Below are 16,136 nucleotides of genomic sequence, written 5' to 3'. Positions count from 1 at the left end.
GGGTTTTGGAAAGGGGAAGATAAGAGATGGTGGTGAACAGCTGTTTTAAAGACCTGGAGGGAGGAGTGGGATTGAAGGGAGTGGGGGAGTTTGTTCCAGAGGCAGGAAAAAAGGGGAATGAAAGATAGGCCATCAGCCAGACCCCCAAAATAGGGTCCATTGGTACCAAAATGAGGGAGTAAGCCTAATATTGATTTTTGGATAGGTCTTTACCCCTAGAATATGAAAATATGTGATAGCAAATTCAACCATGTAGCTAAATGGGTGTTATCACCTCATTTTCAAAATGGCCGCCAAAATGCATGTTTTTCTATTAAAAACACCATGTTTCATATTCTTGTAGGAATTTGTAACAAATAGCATTGCGTTTTGAGATGTTTAAGACTTTACAACTCTCTTAAAGTATGAAATACATCATCTGAACTTTAATCCAAGAAGATAGAATCCAATATGGTGCCCAATTTCACAAAATGGCTGCCATCATAGCAACAACTTTATGCACAAAATATGCACGAAAATAACTGGCATTCAGTAGATTTGCAAGTATACACATGGAAAAAAGTATCGCACCACCACGTATTTTCGACATAGTGGAAATGTATCAATGAATTGATACATTTCACCCATTGAAATGTATCAATGGGTGATAACACACATTTAGCTACATCGTTGAATTTGCTATCACATATTTTCTTATTCTAGAGGTAAAAACCTTGTCAAAAATCATTATTAGCCTTACTCCCTCAATTTGGTACCGGTTGACCCCCCTAGCTGATAGCCTAAGAGTGAAGGTGAGCAGAGATTCTCGATTTTGGCAGTTTAACCATAAGAGGGATGCTGGCAGATATTGTGTCCTGCAGGAATATTTGGGGGACAGAGCACAGAGAGAGCAGGGGGAACTAGGCCGGAGAGGAGTCGGTAGAAAACAGAAAGACCACAACCTGCCTGTGGTGAGAGAGTGAAAGGCCCTCAGAATCAGCTTCATCACGGGAGATGCCAATGATTGTAAAAGCTTTGGTTTCTACAGCGTGAAGCCGGGCTGGGTGTGAGGCAGGAGCACCAGCCCAGAGGGGAGAGCAGTACTCCATCAAGCTGCGGATGAAGCTTTGTATGTGTTGAGGAGCTGAGAATTACCAAGAAAGGACCGCACGATGGAGGATGCCCAGTCGGCGACTGGATTTGGAGGCCAGCTTGGAAATGTGGATTTCCCAGGAAAGATCATGGCAGATAGTGAGACCCAAAAGCTTGAGTGACATAACTTCTTCGAGAGCATTGTTGAGAAAGTAGATGGGAGGGTTGTCCAGGTGGTCTTTTCGGACAGATATCGTGAGAGTGTGAGATTTGTCAGGATTGAAAGACATGTTCCACTTGTTTGCCCGGTTTGTGATTTTATCCAGTTCTGCATGGAGTGATGGGGCTGCTGCCTGCCGATCTGAGGGTTAAGATATGGAGCGGCAGAGAGTGGGGTCATCAGCAAAAAGATAGGATTTTCCAGTGAGTGAGAGAGATCATAAAGAGCAGAACAAGCACAGTGCCCAGAACACTGCCTTGAGGAACTCCAGCCTGGACAGGAAGGGGAGATCAGAGAATTCCATTTGGCGCCTTACGTTAACGACAACAGCAGAAGAAGTCTGCGAGCCACGTGTGGACATTCCCATGGATACCATTTGAAAAAAGGTATCAAAGACTACACTTATCTCTTTACACAATAACATCTGACTTAAGAAAAGGGCCTCTGCAAAGATCATCATGGTGTTCACCCAATGGAATGTTCATACATTTTCAGCCAATAAATGAGATTCATTATTTAATTCGTGAAATTATTAAACAATAAGTCCAAGTAACAAAATGCGTTGTTCGTATCTTGCTTCAGCAACTTCTTTCTAACGTTTTTTTTTCAGTGTAGCATACTCAGTTGTGTCATCGGAATCTTCCACCGCCTCTGCTGTTATACTCTTGATGTGCACCGTGGAGTATTGCACTTCTTCTTCTTCTTCATTCTCCTGAAAATCCGAACAAGCAGTTTTTTATTTACTATTTTTTCCCATCAGATAAAATATTAAAGAAAAGAAAAATACTTACTGGGATATTTCCCCCATTCAGAGTTTCATTTGTTTTTATTTCATTCTGTCTTGCATCTGGCGGAAAGAAAAAAACGTTTTGAGCTTGTAAAATTAAGATACAAGGGGAAATAAAGTGATGGCAGGAAGAACTAGAATGGCAATCGGGAGAGCACATACTTCCGTCAGGCTGAAGAGTTTATGTTTTGTATCCTACTTATAGGCCGGATCTGGATCCGGACCTGAACCAAGATCTAATTGCTTTTTCTTGTCCCCTAACCACCTCATCCATCTTTCATAATCCATCCACAACTTTTTCAAATATCATGCTATGTATCGTTTTTGACTCCATCACTCATGGTGAAGAATCACTGAAATATATATATATATAATTCTCGTATGGGTACAAAATCACCAAAAATGACCGCATCCCTATTCGGATCTTCACCAAAATCACAATGATTCGTCCTTGTCACACACCCAACTTGTCCACCAAGTTTCGTCTAAATTCTTCCATAACTGTTTGAGATATTGCTCCATATATCGGTTTTAGCCCAATCACTCGCTGGTGAAGATTAACTTTTTAAAAATTATCTGATGCGGATGCGGATTCGAAACTTCAGCAAAATTGAATCAATTCTTCCTTGTCACCAACGCAACCTGTCCATCAAGTTTCGTCCGAATCTGTCCTCCATTTTTTTTTAATATCCTGTTCACAGCAAAACAGACAGTGGGAAAAAGACAACATCCGCCCACCTCCGGTGGCGGAGGTAACCAGACCGGTGTAGCAGGATTCTCTCACTCCCCTAAAATCTCACTACAGGTGTAGCAGGATTCTCTCACTCCCCTAAAATCTCACTCTAGAGTGATTCTGTCCAAGGATAAAACACTCTAGAGTGAACTATTCCTAGGACTGGCACACTCTAGAGTGTAATTATCCTAGGACAGAATCACTCCCCCTGTCAGGATCAACACACTCCCTCCAGGATCAAAGCACTCCCCTTTAGGATAAAGTCAATCCCCCAGAAAGAATGGAAAGATATATTTAGTTACTTTGGAAATATAACTCACAGGATGTTAGATATCGTTGCAATGATCAACAGAGCTTTTACTATGTATTTTAGTGTATACCGTGTGAGCATGTGCATCATATTGTCGGATCTTAATGTTAAATTGTTGAATACATGTACTATATTTGAGCCCATCATTATTTCAATACAACAAAAGAAGACACGAGTCCCGTTTTCCCCGTATATTTAATCAATACTCCCGTTCATTTATATTCACATGAGAGTTATTATGCTTTTTTTTTTGTTTTTTTATGTCATGCAGTGTACTTCATTTCATATCTATATGTATAGGGTTAGGGTTAGGGGTAGTAAAGTTATAGCAAAGTAAAGTTATTGAACGTAACTTAAAATGACATATTATATGTTGAAATGAAAATATCCTTTTCGTATAAAACATCGTAAATGTATCGTAATGATTACTGCGAATGCTCTAATATCAAAATATATTGTTGCGAATATGGAATTTGGCCTCCATATCTGCTTGTAAATATTCCCCTATTTTCTCCAATACTCCCCAACTTTCCCCAATCCCCCATTCCCTAGTCCCATTGCATGTAAACAACAATCAGTAGAGCCGACCTTCCCCTTATTCCCCCATTAAATGTCGTGCCCAGGTCCACCGCACCACACGTAGACAACTTTCGGACATCTTCCTAGTTATTCTTAATCTATGTCAGTTAAGGCCTCGTTTCCATTAATTATGACTCTTCGTTGCACCAGAATGTGATTATATGGCATCAGTAGTGAGTTTAGGACCTTTCCCATACCTCCTCCCATCTTCTTCCCCAAACAACAACAATAACAACAACTACAACAACAATTACAACTACAACTACGACTACAACAACAGAGGGGTGGGGAGTGTGCGTCCTCACACCGGCTCGGTTACCCGCCATGACCATGCGCTCCACGGCATTACCCCAAAGGGGCTGGCTGTCAGCTCCTCGTCAGGGGCGGAGCCAGTAACCCCCCCACGCACCCAATGAGAAGCAACGTGCCGATTCCATCTGGGGCGGCGCTAACGAGCCGAGGGCGTGTCACTCCCCGCCGGATATACGCGGCCCCGCGCCGGATGTGACGTGAGATGCGCCTCAGCTTGGAGAGAGAAGCCACCGCCACCCCCAGCGCGACGAGACCTCCCCGCATCTTTGGACCGGACCGGACCGTACTGTACCCTGCCCCGAGCCCAGGAGGACCTGGAGCCATCGATACCCGCTTTCCTGTCATCAACCCCCGTGTGAGTCAGCCGTTGTCCCGTTTGTCTGTCGTCTGTCCGGGGTTAATATAAGAGTGTGTCTAAGTGCCTGTCTTTCTGTGATTATACCTCTAGCCCCTGTAATCTGACCTTTCCGTACGAATATAATCTCCTCCGGAGGTCTTGAGAATTGAAACATTGGTGTCGTATTGTGTTATTGTAATCCAGCCGGGTGTCTTCTTTTTCTTATTGAGCCAGCATCGCGCGACTAGTCAACGTTCGGGCACAATCGGGTAACTTGTGCAGACGTGGTCATACCATAAAACCGCTCGGTAAATAACATCCAAGCCACGTCTGTAACAATTGGTGTCAGGAGTGGGATTCGAGGCCCGACCAAATTTTTAAAAAAAAAAAAACGAATAGAGGAAAAAAAAAAAAATTTGGTCAAAATTTGGAGCGGCCGAAATTCGTTTTGTTTTACAAAACCCGAATTTTGAAAGTCGCGCTATGGCGGATCAAGACGGCTGGGGTCCGGTAGGGGAGAGTGAAGCAGGGTCGGTCCAGGACCAAATTGAGACACGTGAGGAGAGCGAAACAGCGGGGGTAGCAAACGCACAAAATGGCGCCTCGCTGGTCACCGCGCCCGCGACCGTAGCAGCGCCGCCGATGGATTGGGGCCTATTTATGGAACAAATAAAGGCGCTCATGGTCCAGACAAGTGAAGACCTGAGGAATGACTTGGGAAACCAAATGGGGGTAATGGGGAACCGGATGGATGCTCAGGGTGAGCGATTGGAGGGCCAAATGAGGGTTGATAGTGGGCGATTAGAGGGCCAAATGAGGGGTACCGGTGAGGGATTAGAAAAGAAATTTGAGGGGTTAGACAACGGGATAAAAGAGGTGAAAAATGGGTTAATGGGGGTAGAAAACAGAATGGCTGCCCAGGAGAATCAGATAGAGGGAGTGAAAAATGGGTTAGAGGGGTTAGAAAACAGGATGGAAGGCAAATTGAGGGACATGAGGGACCAAGCGGAAAGGGAAGTTAAACAAATGGAGCAGCAGATAGAGGGGGTCAGAATGGGGGTAGAAACCAAACTGGATGCTCACAGGGAGGAAATGGAGCAGATGAGGGTGGCATCTGGGCAGGAGATGCAAGTGATGGGAGAGGAGATCAGAAGAGGAGTGAGTGAGGAGGTCGGAGGAGTGCGCGAGGAGGTGAGGCACTGTGAGGAGCACATGGAGAAGGAGGTGAAAAAGGGGACTGTAAAGTTACAAGGGGGCATAGAGGACCTGACGCAGGAGGTGGAGCAGCTGACGGTGGGACAGACGGAGTTAGTGGAGCAGGTTCAAAGGAACACTGCGGTATTAGGAGGTTTAAAAGCGACACAGAAGGAACTAAAGGATGACTTGGTAGCGACGAAGAGGGAATGTCAGACGGTACATGAGGACCTGACGAGGAAAATGGACAAGGTGGTAGAGGTAATGGAGGTTAAAGAGCGGGAGGTGCGGGAGCACATAGAAAAAAATAAAGTGGAGTTAGAGGAAGAACTTAAAGGGGCGCACGAAGAGATGAAGGAGATGAAGCAAAAATTAGAAGAAGTGGAAGAAGGGGTGAGCGAAATTAAAAAGCGACGGAGAGAGGATAAGAAAGAGATAAAAGAGGAGGTAAAAGAATTGGTCCAGAGTCTGTGTTCGGATCGTGATGATGTGCTCATTAACCGGATGAGGGATTCGCAGGTGATGGAGGAGAAGCGAAGAGAAAGAGGACCCGGTGTAAGTGGTGACCAATATGGTCGTGCGTATGATGCGCCAGGGGATTTAAGGAGCTTGGGGGTCGAGATGGACCCGGGTGTTCGTTAGAGGCCGTTGGTGAAGTGTGCGACAGGTCTGGTGTGCGAAAGAGGAGGTGTGCGAGAAAGTCCGACTCTGGGGTGTGTGAGGAAAAAGTGCGTGCCAAGGAGTAGTGAGGGTGCTGGCGAGAGTGAGTCGGTCGTAGCGAGTGTGCGAGGGAGCACATGGAAGCGCGGTGTGGTAAGTGTTACAGAGGGTGTGACGGGAGAGTGTGCGCAAGGGTGTGCGCGAGAGAGGTGTGTAACGGACAGGTGCATGAGGAAAGAGTGCGCTGTCAGAAGTAAGGAAGAATGCACACCTGTGGTGAGTGTTACAGAGGGTGTAACGGGAGAGTGTGCGCGAGAAAGGTGTGTGACGGACAGGTGCATGAGGAAAGAGTGCGCTGTCAAGAGTAAGGGTGAGTGCTCTGTCAGGAATGGAGGTGAAAGTAGTGAGAGTGACATGGAGCGTGAGTTAGTTGTGACAGGTGAGCGAGGATGTACACCTGGGATGGAAGGATGCACACCTGGAATGGTAGAGCGTGAGTGGGAATGCACGCTGGAATTGGTAGTGAGGCACGTGGTTGGGTGTGCGAATGAGAGCACACCTGTGATTGTCACAGAGGAGGTGACAGAGGAGGGGGCGCGAAGAGGTGTGTTGGTGAGGTGTGCTACCAACGAATGTGTGCCAAAGTGTTCGGTGGTCAGGTGTGTGACCAAGGCTGTGAGTGGAATGGGTGTACCTGGGTGTGTAAGGAAAGGTACGAGGAGCAGGGAAACGGCTGGATGTGTGAGCAAGGAACGGGCTGCGGGGTGTAAGCATGCAGGTGAGGCATCGACATTAAACGGGTTAGAGGTTAGGTCGACTTTTAGCCGAATCGGGCCCTCGGTGCGTGCTGGGCCTCGCTTTGAACGGCCGCGTCCGTGCTCCACTAGGCAGAGCGGGCAGCCCGATAGGAAGGGTCGTTATGGCGACCACGTTTTGTTGAGACGTGCCGGCAGGTCGAGATCGGGACATTGGATGGCTCCACGCCGAGGTGGTGCGTGGGATCTCGGCCCGGGTAAGCCCCCGTCCCTGCCCCGAATGCCGGACGCATCCAGCCGCTGGCACAAAACAACCAGCATCCATTGCTTGGCTTTACGAAGCCGGGCTTTGGACAGGGATTGGCGCACCGAGAGGTATTAGTGAGTCGACTGGGTGATGAGGTTAGTGTTTTGGACCCAAAATTAGAGAAAAACAAAATTTGATGATTGGCAGAGTGATGATTGGTAATGGTACAGTGATTGGCAGATGATGGGCAGTGATTGGCCAAATTTTGGATTTGTTGAAATTTGATGTGCAAAATTGGTAGTGAGCGATGGGCCCGGTGGGTAAGGTTGGCATCCCTGCCACCCTTCCCATAGGGGGGCAAAGGAGCAATAGCTTATGGGGTGTATGGCAGTGAAAACTAGCCCGGGTGGGTTAGGTTATATTGATAGGGATCTAGCGAAGATGACAGTAGGTAACGTTAAGATTAGTTAGTGACTGATACCTGTAGTGGGGACGCAGGTAGATTAGTGTGGATGATAATGACGAGGGAGCGCAATAGTTTAAAGGGACGACTGGGAAGCGCAAGTTTCAGAAGGGAGTAGTTAGCTGAGATGATGCCGTGTGTGTGTGAGAATTGAACAGGTGTGATTGCACAGGTGTGCAACTGGACAGGTGTGTGGAGCAGTGTATGAGTAGTGAGTGTTGTGGATCAGCGCGAATGCGCTTGGGGAGAGAAGGGTGCAGGTGGCACCAGGTGTGAGAGCACAGGTGTGCAGGTACAGGTGTGTGGAGAGAGTTGGAGTAAGTGGTACGGAGTGGTGTGCATGGTGCGAAGGTGTGGATGGGGGAAGAGTGGACCCCTTTCACGAGTACCCGGGGCGGGTAGTGTAAGTGTTAGGTAGAGGGTACAGGTAAATTGTGGTTGGATATTGGCATTTGTGGTGCGGTTGCAGAATGGTGTTGTGGATGGGTGCATTAGTGTTGTGGAAATGGCTGGGCGTGTAGCCTGTTAGTGTGTGTAGTTGGTTGGGCACTCCACCACTGTGAGGATGTCGGCCAGGTGAGGCCGCAGGTGGGCTCTGGGAGCCGGTAGTTGTGAGTGGGTGCCTGAGGATCCCGGGTGTGGATCGGGTAGCCCAGTGCCAGAGAGGGCACCGAGTGGGGAGAGCGCCAGAGGGCCTGCCCCAGTTAGTTAGGTTAGGGTAAGGAGCAGGTAAGCTCGGAGGCAACTGCAGTGGTGGAGGTGTGCAGGTGGGTAGACCCACTGGGAGAGGTACACGTCGCAGCCCAGAAATTGTACGAGGGCACCGGGAGATGAATCGGGGGAGTGAGACCCCAAATTGAAGAGCACCACAGTTTGGCCAATGGGAATTGGTTTTTAGAACCCGTAGTGTAAGAGGGCCAATGGTTTGGCCGGAGAAAGACCCCGGGTAGTGTAAAGTTGTTAAAGTCATTTAGGAAATAGTTAGGATTGAAGAACCTGTCGCACCATACGCAGCCACTTACCTGTGATGATGATGACTCCACACCTGTGTTTTCTTTGTTTTGTTGCAGGAGATGAATCGCTGTGTGGATTTGTGAGACGCATCACGACGTGGATGAGACATTGGGGTGATTCCATCTCTCCCTCCCTAGGAGGGACTGATGATGAATTGGTAATGGCAAATTTTGATGTGCAGTTGGAGATGGCAAATTTTGATGAGAGTTGAAAATGGCAAATTTGATTGGTTAGGAGGGAGAGAAGACGAATTTGGTTTATGGGAGGAACGAGGAAGACAGTAGGGATGTTTGTTGATTTGTAAAGTAGATGTTTATGGGTAGTGTTGTGTTGTGTGGATACAGTAAGGGGTAAGGGAGGGGCCATGTAGGTTACCTGGTGGGGGGGGGGGCGTACGATAGGAACGTACCTGTCTCACCTGGTTCCCATGTGCCCCCAGTGTGCATCACCTTACATTGCGTGCACTTTTGCGCCCTTACCACCTTACTCACTTGTTTCTTCTTTTGTCTCCCACCTCCGAGGATCTGGCTTTGGGGTAGAGAGAGAGGAGAGAGAGGTGCTGGCTGCGCAGTTGTGGGCCTGCACTTTCGCTGTTTGCTGCCGGGATCGATACACCATATGGACCGCAATGTTTGTGGCCACCCACAATGGACCGCAGTTCGTTTGCGGCCAAGCACCACCCGGGGATGGACCTATGGGTCAACGTGGCACCTATGCCATACAGGTGAACCACTTTTAGTTGACACCAAGTGCACCACAAGAAGAGCAAGAGACACCTGCAGGGTTAGGGGTTGTCGAATTTATTTTTATTCCAATGAACAATGGTGACTGCACCGATTGGTGGTGGGGTGGTGCTTTTGATGCTGGGAAAGGGTGCTCTGCACGTTATTAAAGGCCGTCGGCCACAGAGCACTCGTGGGTTGGTGTATCGATGTTGGCAAGCGCGCTCTCTCTATGCATAACATCTGCATGTGTTCCTCCAAAAACAGGTCCTGGATCGTAGTGTAGATATCAGCGTAATCTTGTAAATAATGCTCCCTACCGGCTGTATGTTTAGTTTGAGGATTCTTTCCGGATTCGGTTATCCTGTGGGTGTGTTTCTGTGAGGAGAAGGGTGCAACGTCGCAGGGGGACATATTTACTCATTTGTGAATATCTGTAAAACTGTCGCACTCAGGGTAGAGTTAATAGTAGAGGGAACTACATTGCGTGCCACACTAAAGTAGGTAAAAATTTATCGGGTCGGGACGCCCCGAGGGTAGAGAAGGGTGCAATGTTGCGAATATGGAATTTGGCCTCCATATCCGCTTGTAAATATTCCCCTATTTTCTCCAATACTCCCCAACTTTCCCAAATCCCCCATTCCCTAGTCCCATTGCATGTAAACAACAATCAGTAGAGCCGACCTTCCCCTTATTCCCCCATTAAATGTCGTGCCCAGGTCCACCGCACCACACGTAGACAACTTTCGGACATCTTCCTAGTTATTCTTAATCTATGTCAGTTAAGGCCTCGTTTCCATTAATTATGACTCTTCGTTGCACCAGAATGTGATTATATGGCATCAGTAGTGAGTTTAGGACCTTTCCCATACCTCCTCCCATCTTCTTCCCCAAACAACAACAATAACAACAACTACAACAACAATTACAACTACAACTACGACTACAACAACAGAGGGGCGGGGAGTGTGCGTCCTCACACCGGCTCGGTTACCCGCCATGACCATGCGCTCCACGGCGTTACCCCGAAGGGGCTGGCTGTCAGCTCCTCGTCAGGGGCGGAGCCAGTAACCCCCCCACGCACCCAATGAGAAGCAACGTGCCGATTCCATCTGGGGCGGCGCTAACGAGCCGAGGGCGTCACTCCCCGCCGGATATACGCGGCCCCGCGCCGGATGTGACGTGAGATGCGCCTCAGCTTGGAGAGAGAAGCCACCGCCACCCCCAGCGCGACGAGACCTCCCCGCATCTTTGGACCGGACCGGACCGTACTGTACCCTGCCCCGAGCCCAGGAGGACCTGGAGCCATCGATACCCGCTTTCCTGTCATCAACCCCCGTGTGAGTCAGCCGTTGTCCCGTTTGTCTGTCGTCTGTCCGGGGTTAATATAAGAGTGTGTCTAAGTGCCTGTCTTTCTGTGATTATACCTCTAGCCCCTGTAATCTGACCTTTCCGTACGAATATAATCTCCTCCGGAGGTCTTGAGAATTGAAACATTGGTGTCGTATTGTGTTATTGTAATCCAGCCGGGTGTCTTCTTTTTCTTATTGAGCCAGCATCGCGCGACTAGTCAACGTTCGGGCACAATCGGGTAACTTGTGCAGACGTGGTCATACCATAAAACCGCTCGGTAAATAACATCCAAGCCACGTCTGTAACAATATAGTTGTTTGAATGTTAAATTTATACTTTTCTTTATTTGATTTACCCAGTTTAATACAGGGATGCGAAAAACATTGTATTTTTATTTTTAGGGAGAGACATTTACAAAGGACATCATTCTGCCCTGTTTATAAATTCATTTATCATTTTATGTTCATATTCATTAACTTTGTCATGGTTGTATGTCATTACCATGCAATAAATATTGTTTAAATCACAAAATATATAGGGGGAGTGTTATAATCCTGGGGTCATTTGATCCTGCAAGGGGGAGTGTTAAAATCCTAGGGGGAGTGATTTCATCCTGGGGAGTGATTTTATCCTCCTACACCGGCACTCGGAGCGTATACCTCTGTCAGGCTGAACAATTTCATACTTTGTATCTCACTGGTAGGCCAGATACCTCACTGATTCATTCAGTGGCGATGGTTAGTGGCAAGAACTTGATCACATGTGCTGTAGCTTCGGCGAAAGACTGCTTGAGTCTGCACGATATGAATGGTCACATCAAAATTAATAATAGGCTGTCGGCTCCTTTCGCAATTGAGAAGGGCATGAAGCAGGGCTGTGTGTTTGCACCAGCCTTGTTCACATCGTTTCTTGCTGCTGTTTTTGAACACTTCCTTGTGAAGGATGGGCCGAGTGGTATTTTTTTATTAGTGTTTGAATTGATGGTGGATTTCTACCCCGCACACGCAAAGCGAAAAGCGGCATTAAACAATTGGGTCACGTCCATCCGTCCGTCTGTCTGATTGTCTTATGAGTTTATGAACGAGGAACAACTTATTAATATTGAATGTTATATTTTGAACACGAATCGGAACATGAATCGGAAGACAAGTCTGCTTTTGGCTCTGAATTCGTCCCAATCACACAAGCGCAGAGAGTGAGATTTTGTCCTCTGTTTGCCTTTCTGATATTCAAACAAAATTGAAAATCATTCCAAACAGGAAACTTACTGTTAGTTACTAATAACCATGAATATGACATATACAATCTTTATTTTATTAAAATTGAATGTGTTTGCACCAACTTGAAGACTGAAGTACTTGAAGACTGTATAACACAAATCGCCTGTCATAATACTTCCAAGAACCTCCAGTTTTGAAGTTCAATCGACCCTCAACATTCGCGGACCCTGCGCGTATTTGCGGTTCATCACATGTGACCTGCTTCTACATTTGTGCTTCACGTATTCACAGTAAAATAAACAAAAAACATTTTTTATAATTACTTCAGGACTGGTCTACTGTATACACCGCCGCTGATATTCAGTTTGGGAATTCTTCTCCAGAAACCTGCTCTCTTTTATGCACAGATTCATCGCATCTATTCAATTATCTGAACCATACATCCTCCTACTCTTGGTACTCTGAATTCTGTGGTGAGGTAGTTGCTTTAAAACGACTTGCATTCTCCTGGAAGGCAAATCCAACCGAAGACAACCTCAAATCATTCCACAAACCTTGCAAAAAGTAAAGAGTGTGTCCACTCTCTGGAGCGCCAGAAAACAACATGTATCCAACCATAAGATTAGCAGGTCATTGACAAAAGTGTTGGGGGCTCGCACAGATCTCTGTGATTGGTCATTTTTCTGATTTCCCCATGAGCTCAATTTGCTGTCAAATACGACTTGAAACTTTCTGTTTCAGAAGGTTGGGTGCATATCCTGTGTATCCCAGTGTCGAAGGACTTCTTTTTATCCCAGTGTTTTCATTTTCAGTGGCGATGGTTTGGCTTTCGATCACATGTGCTGTGGCTTTGGCGAAAGATTGCTTGAGTGTCACTCAAAACATATTCCACTGTAGGAATTCTTCACAGAAGGATTAATCGCTTAAGCCGTTGATAACTACAGCTTTGCAGAGTTATTGGTCGGTAATTGCAAACGTGAGAATGATATCTCCCTGGTTTTAGGGTTGCAATCACTTTGGCTTTCGGTCATACATTTGCAATCCCATAATCCAAGATAATATGAGACAAACTTGGGAAGCTATTTTCTACACTTAGGGCAAAGGGTTTTTCAGAAAATCTGGGGACATGTAATATCAACACCACTGCCTTTTCCTGAATTCATACAATGCAAGCATTTTATATCTCTTCCGTTGTAATTGAAGGATTGATTAATAAGTAATTGCTGTAGTTTTAGTTTCTGACATTTACTTGTCCCTTTTCTTCCAAATCTTCTTTTCTTCCTTTTCTTCCTAATCTGAAAGTCACAAATGCGCACATGGAAGCTGTGATAATTGAAGATTTACTGAGAACTCGAAATATGGTAACCTTCCCATGCCAATCTGTTTTCTGTATCACACTGATGTTCTTGGAGGAGGATAAGTGAAGGAAATGGTCTTGGTTCAATCTAATGAACATCCAGGTCTCACCATCAGCCATGACCTTTCATGGGCCGACCCAGCAGCAAAGCCGGTTGCCAAAGCCAGCCACAGACTAGGTATCCTACGTCAATCCAAATCTTAATTGGAAAATCAGAGCGACTCTCAATCTTCAAGGCCTTTGTCCAAAGCACAATCAATGGAGTACTGCTCTCCACTATGGACTGGTGCTCCAGCATCACATCTGTCTCTACTCGGTCTGTGGATTCCAAATCTCTCAAAACTATTGGAATCTCCCCTATTAAGGCCAAAGTAATAGGTCTGTTGCTGTCACATTGCAGACAAAATACTGGTCTCTGTTTTCTCTAATATCTATTCATCAACATTGCTCCCTCCTCTCTATCAGTCCTCCAACCCTCCCGATATATACCATTATGCATGCATTCTTCCAGAAACCCCCTCCTGATTAAACTTCCAAAATCCAGGCTTACTGCACACCTCGACTTTTTTTTATTCCTTGCTTCTCCCATCGATGGAATCACACTGCAGGCTGTTTTGCGCACTCTTCCCTCCAGGACTTCAAACAAGCAGTGTACCACCTGCCATCTATTGTCCTCTCAAATTCTGACCCATGATATGTAAACTTTTCAGCCGAGCAGAGGTATGCGCTCTACCGAATGCCATTCTAGTTCCACGACAGTGATGTAGGTAGAAATTAAGAGGTCATGGTCCACCGCCTTTCAAACAGTCGACTTTCTTTTAAAAGATCAACAAATTATGTATTAATGGCGTTAGAAGTCCTCAGACGGAGATACTAGCAATAGTCAACGAAAAGCCAAGGGTTTTCTATAATTTATCAACAGAGAGGTATCTAGAGCTGGTAAGAAAGAAACATCTTTTGACTATTCATTTATACACTTGCATATTGAAAGATATAAAACGTTGGCATTTCTTGGATAATTGTGCCATGCTCTGAGAACATTTTGAACGTCTTATTTGATTTGTAATCTTGTATAGTGTGAATATTGTTACGTTTATGGGGGGAGGTTTGAGAATATCGTAGTAAAGGTGGGATTGCTTACGAATAGGATGGACCGGACCGTGTGACATGTAGGAGGAGCATTTTGATGTAATAAGTAGGGAAAATGTAGCTTAAGGTTGCATTTAATTGTGCATCATATGGGGGTGATGCCGTGTTACTTAGTAGTAAGGATTAAGGTTAATTTCCCTTCTTCGTCATACCCCCTGTGGCCATCCGTAACATTTATAACATCAGCCGACCAAGCTATTCACGCTCCAATGGACATGATAAGGCAAAGACCCACCTATGAGAGACAGAGCTGCAATGGTTTGATGGGTGGGGAACAGGGCCGGCAGGCCACTCCTCACCCCCTCCCCTCCCCCACTCCCCCGAGTGACGCGGCCCGATAACGTTGGCGGGAAGAGCGTGAGCAAAAAAGCAACGGGGAAAAGAAGGTTCGAGAGAGAAGAGAGTGTTTTGAGTGTGCCAGTGTAGAATCTTTTTCTACTGTCCCAGGGGTGCTGCAGGACGTATTTTCCTTTCCCCAAGAGGAGGACTATTATTCCAGTTATCACTCAAAAAGGATTGTGGAACCTTGAGACTGGAGAGAAAGAGGGCCGTCTACACCACTCGCCTCAATCCCGGGCGACCGCAGCGGTCTCGACGTGCGGTTTTGGTTCACCATTTTCCGGGCTTCACGCCTGTGTGGCTTCAACGGCTGCTGACTTGCCACGGGATCCATTTGGCCCAGCTGAGTGCCGGAGCGTGTCTTTTATTTTCTTACTTCACCCTGTGTGTGACTTTGTGTCTGTGTGAGAGAATCCTTGCCGTCGCATTTTTACCTCAGTACTTCTTTTATTTATTCTCATTCCGCACCTTATTTTGCTGTGAATAATTACTGTTACGTTTTTGTTGTGTTATTGGTGGGTTCGGAATAAACCCGTGTGTTCGTGAGAATAAACGCTTCGTGGTTCTTCAGTCCCTGACCGTCAGAACAGCCATAATTGGATCACCTCGGGGATTAAAGCTTGGTTTCGCTCATCTGTCCATGGCTCGGTGGTAACCAGCTATGGACAGGACAATATAAATTTGCACTGAATGTAGCAAAGTCCACAAGCATATATGTTGGAGTATTTAACAATACGAGATTCTTCCTCAGATACTGTATATTAAACCCGAAAGTAAATGTATATTGTGAAAGAAAAATGATTTACAATGCAGGGTTCGTACCTTTCTTTCTCTGCTTGTTCCGAAACAGAAGCATGGCAATGATCATGACTAGGAGTACAAACACTGCAATGCCAATTCCCACCTGCAACCAATTCAATTGTCGTTTCACTGCAGAAAAACATTTACAACAAAACGGTGAGGCGTGTATTCGAAGAATCTTGTTTGTACCACAAATATTGAAAGAATGAATGAAGGTAAAATTGAGGAACTGTATACTTTTTAACACTAGAAACACCTGCTCACCACAGGAGCAGTCTTGGAGATATTGAAGGAGAGATATTGGGGGAGTTGGAGCAAATGTATTTTGGGTTGTGGCTATTAATCCCCATCTTCAGCAGGGTTCAGTGAACCACTTGTACTGTGCCACATGTAGAGGCAAGATCAAAAGCCATTTTCCCCCTTCTGAGCACAGTGCCAGGGGTGCACGGAGAGAGGGGAGGTTGTGCCCATAACCTGACCCTTAGTACCCCCCAGCACTTATGCAAACTTTAG

The 16,136-nt window shown here is 46.3% G+C and overlaps 1 long non-coding RNA gene across 1 annotated transcript; it reads right to left on the bottom strand.

Annotated features, from left to right (window-relative positions):
- Window positions 1–1,411: 1,411 nt before the first annotated feature.
- On the bottom strand, window positions 1,412–15,663 carry LOC144890797 (uncharacterized). The gene is made up of 3 exons (XR_013622525.1): window positions 15,645–15,663; window positions 2,083–2,138; window positions 1,412–2,003 (listed from the first exon to the last, which is right to left on the bottom strand). It is a non-coding gene; the product is annotated as an uncharacterized LOC144890797 (long non-coding RNA).
- Between the last annotated feature and the right edge of the window lie 473 nt (window positions 15,664–16,136).

The sequence above is a fragment of the Myxine glutinosa genome, chromosome 1, assembly GCF_964187855.1.
Source record: "Myxine glutinosa chromosome 1, kmMyxGlut1.1, whole genome shotgun sequence".
NCBI classification, from domain to species: domain Eukaryota; kingdom Metazoa; phylum Chordata; class Myxini; order Myxiniformes; family Myxinidae; genus Myxine; species Myxine glutinosa.
This window is presented reverse-complemented; position numbering and strand designations above follow the sequence as displayed.